General features: G+C 40.3%; 1 non-coding gene across 1 annotated transcript; it reads left to right on the top strand.

The window, feature by feature from the left end:
* Positions 1-692: 692 nt before the first annotated feature.
* On the top strand, positions 693-779 carry LOC113465269 (small nucleolar RNA U3). Its single transcript, XR_003390109.1, has one exon. It is a non-coding gene; the product is annotated as a small nucleolar RNA U3 (small nucleolar RNA).
* Positions 780-4,502: the final 3,723 nt, after the last annotated feature.

Here is a 4,502-nt window from a genome sequence, read left to right as displayed (position 1 = left end):
TTTAAAATCTAAGATGTCTGATATGAATATTAACCACTTACGTCTCGCACATCCGAAGATTTACTTATGTGCAAGTTCAAGTATTCAAAATATAAATATTTGTGCAGTATTATTACCTTCGAATCTCCGACAGAAAGTTCGCATGCGGCGTGCGGCGTTCGGGAAAAATATCGTTTTGTGCAATATTTTCGAGGAGCGCCGCAAAGGCCATAAAACTGACCTTTTATATAGCTCAATGGTTGTGGCACATGCTACGGTGGAGCCTCCTCCCAAACTGGCCGCCAGGTGCAGCACTAGTACGGGTGGATGCGAAAACTCGAACTTGAGCACTCTCATTTTTCTCTCTGTTAATAGAAACAAGTACAGAGGATCGTTTCTTTGGTGCTAATGTATCCAGAACGTTCTAAACTAATCACGTACAAGGGGTTTTAGTGGGTAACCCGGAGTATCTCTTCCCTGCGGAGTCCCACACTATCTCCGTCTTGTAGAGGTGTGCATAAAGCATTTCCCCTTAAAAAAAAAAGAAACAATATAATCGTGATTCCATCAGGCCGAAGAGGCAGGATTGAAGGTACGGCCTACTAGAAGCTATTTCGTGTTCTTCCATCTAGGTGGCCAACCAGCTAAACGAGTTCTCGCAGTAGAAAGAGTCTCTGCTTGGTATATGTAAGTCCGTTGTACCTCGAGAAATTAAGATCATACTTCACAGGATCACTTCTGTAGTTGATCTTGTACCCCTTGCACTCAGTGCGAGGGGAATGGGAAGTGGAGCTTTCTGAGTGGTTTTTCTAATCTTTATCAAACATAAATTTTCTTACAGTAGTAAGAGAACGATCAAATTGCATTCAGCAAAAGTACTTCTGTCTTAACATGTACACAGAGTTCTCATAATTTTTCGCGCACAGCTCGCTTCCCCTCTTTTTCGCCCGTATTTATAAATATTAATATTTATCAGAATTTGATTAGAATGCATGACACACTGCTGTCATTCTGACATCAGTTGATGTCCTATCGCGGACACAGTGGCCGTCTTTTCTCGTCTTCTTCGTCTTGGGAACCATCGCCGACCGGGGATACGTCGAAATATGTAAAAAATATATGCATGTCAAAAGTGTAAAAAGAAATAAATAAATAAGACGATGATACATAATAAATAACACAAATAATATATAGATACATGGTATACAAAAACCAATCCTTTCTTTAACACTTCCTCAGGAAGTTTATATAAAAGATATGTTAAACTTATAAAGGAAGTTTACTCCTATGAAATTATGCTTCGGAGAAAGTATCAAATAGATATAAACACATCTCCATGCCGTAGTCTAAATAAGTGACCTCTCGAGCATGAGGAACAGGGGCTGTTCCGTTCAGTCTGAATTAGACAGCTTAAGAGAGAACACGTAAAACCTTATAACATTCTAAATTCTTTGCATTAGAATTATTATACCTGTCTCCCATTAAAACCAATATGATATTACATCCTGAAAGGACACGTCGGATTATTGAATACGAACACGGGTCGATTCTCTCTGTCTTTAGACAGTTTCTTTGGTGATCAAAACGTTACTTATAAAGTACCGTTAATACTAAGTACCAATCATGGCTTGATCGCAGCATGCACAAGAGCAGATCATGAAGAGAGTTGCAGTTCCTGATTTCAGTGAACAGTCGTTGTCTCTCTTCGTCCCATGCCGTGCATCGGAACAGAGTGTGCAAGTTACAATCGCATGGATCACCGCAGTGATGGCAGATGGTGGAAGGTTCTTTTCTAATCCTATGTAGGTACTTTCCGAAGCAACCATGTCCGGAAAAGGACTGAGAAACATGAAACGTAAGTTTTCCATGTTTACGAGAGTACCATTCGTGAAAGTGTGGGAAGAATGCAGATACCATTGGATGCAAAACATAAGATGGAGAACACAGTCTTTCCTTCCATCTGGGAAGCATAATATTATGCCTTTCTCTTTTGAGAGCTAGCATATCAGCAGGACGGTGATTCCTGTCGCGCCTAAGTCTTTCGATCGCTCGGTATATTTCTGCGGAAACGGAGATTTGTATATCGGCAGGTATACTGCACGCGAGCAGAAGAACAGAGTTGAGGGCAACAGTTTTGTAGCAGCATACAATTCTATTGCACATTTTTCTTTGGCTATTCAGAATTTTTTTAATTAGGCATTTATCCTTTATGACGGTATCCCCCCATACAGGGACACCGTACAGAATTATGCTATTGGAGGTATTTGCATATAGCCTTCTAATAGATTCAGATGGACCTCCGATGTTGGGAAGGATTCTACTTATATTATTTACGTATCCTAGCGATTGAGCTACCAAGGCATCAACATGTTGAACAAAGCTGAGTTTGCGGTCAATTATTACACCTAAATACTTAAAATAGTCGACAAAAGGAATTTTGTCTTTATCAGCATGTATAAAATTGTTTAACTGGTCTATTTTAAAACGTTTTTTGGAATAGCAAACAACAGCCGTTTTTTGTGTTGCAACACTGAATCCTAGACTTCTAATCTTATTGAAAATTATCTGCGTGGCTATTGATGCCTTCCTACGGCATGCAGATAAATCGTCAGCAGTGATTAAGATTATAATATCATCTGCATATCCGGTAATCTCGACACCACTAGGTAGCACAGTTTTTAAAATAGAGTCAGAACCGATATTATATATAGATGCAGCTAAGACTTAATTTTGAAACACTTGAAGAATTTGTGACGGGTGGATCGGCCGCCCACGGATAGTTGTCGTGGTTGCCGTTTACTCGTTCGTTTGCTTAGTCCGAGTCTAGCATCGACCTCATTCCTGACTACATGGGCCCCTCCGTTGAATGGATGCATTCAATGTCGAAGGGATGAAAACATGCGAAGCTACGCGTGCGTTTGGATATGGGTATTCGCGTCTACAGTTATTCGCATGTGAGGAGTTTGAGCTACTTCCAATTTAACGCGCGTAACCCGGATCGGCGCGTTAGATACGAACGCTGATTGGTTACGCGGTCTGCGGTTAGTTAAGACTAAGGAGAAGGTCGAGAAATAATGTCGGAGACGTAGAAATCTGGTAAAAGTAGGTTTTATTGTAACTATACTTAAAATTGGCTATTTACAATGGTCGGCCGGCGGCGCTGCTGTAGGCGCAGTGCTGGCGGTCGCGGTTCCATTTTTTTATGCACGATTCTGATAGATTACCATGATTTACTATGATCTGTAAAGAAAATGTATCTTGTAATGTATGTTTCGATACTTATGATGTGTTACGTAATGGTTACTGAAGAAGGGCAAATCATTTTACTGAAATATCGTTCCATTTCTAGCTGAATTTATCACTGGACGAACACATTTCACAAATAGTTGAAGTAAGTGCGATGAACGAGACACACAAATCTACTGAAATGGGCATGTGATTTGTATATGTAGTTACCTGTGTATCCCCACGGAGAACATTTAATTCCCCAAGAAAAATAGTGTTAGGGATAGGCGGCCCTAACGCGGTTCGGCTGATGGAGAACGGGTGATTTGAATAAATAATCTGATGTATATACTCCACTTGCACGTTGCTGAGTTGATTCAGCGTGCGACTTACGAAGTTAACGTAAGCCCTTATTCAACTGTAATTTTACAGAGATCGCGATCGCAGTCGTCTCCACAAGCGGGAGCAAGAAAGCCGGCGCCGTCGATAAATCGCCGCCCAGGAATCGGAGATCGAGGAAGGACTCACGGACGCGCTAATTCCCGGAAACACCCCTCGAGGATCACTCAGTCGACAGGCTACAGCGATCATCTGAATTAAAATAAATCAGGTTTTTTCCAACCTCAGAAATTACCAGTTCAGATCAAGACAAAAGATATAATTGAGGGTAAATGTAAAGTACCCGAAACGTTGATTACATTTTGTGAAAAACTAATTTCAGTCTTAAATTACTCCGAAGATAAAGATAATCTTTTAGTCTTTGTATGTCGTCTTCGTCGGTAACTGTCTAACTTCGTCAATAACTTTCAGCACTAGCCGCTCTGTGGCACACACAATACTGCAAGATAACGGGATGGACTCGTATCATTAAATACGAGTGCACACATAGAGATAATATAAATAGAGGAGGGGAGCCATAGGAATCTCTGTAAGCGGAAAGATCCGGCGAGTAGAGAGAGAGAAAGAATTTGTGGCACTATCTGTTCTTCTCTAATGGCGCATGCGCACTGCTCAGTAGCAGCAGCAGGGACAACAAATTATTTATCTCATTGTACAGAATTATATAGACAAACGATTAAAACACGTAAGTGACAAATTAAGCGACATAAAGTATCGAATAAGAGCACTGTACAATAAACTAACTATTTTTAAGGACGAATAATCGTTAGGATACATTTTGCATATTTTGTTTCGTACAAATATTTTTATATATGTTTATGTTTATAGATGAATGTAATGCGCATGTATCATTAGACAAGGATAGATAGTGCCACAAATTTGTTCTCTCTTTCTAGAGG

Source organism: Ceratina calcarata, unplaced genomic scaffold (assembly GCF_001652005.2).
Source record: "Ceratina calcarata isolate Rehan_Ccalc_2016 unplaced genomic scaffold, ASM165200v1 scaffold1093, whole genome shotgun sequence".
Taxonomy (NCBI): Eukaryota; Metazoa; Arthropoda; class Insecta; order Hymenoptera; family Apidae; genus Ceratina; species Ceratina calcarata.
This window is presented reverse-complemented; position numbering and strand designations above follow the sequence as displayed.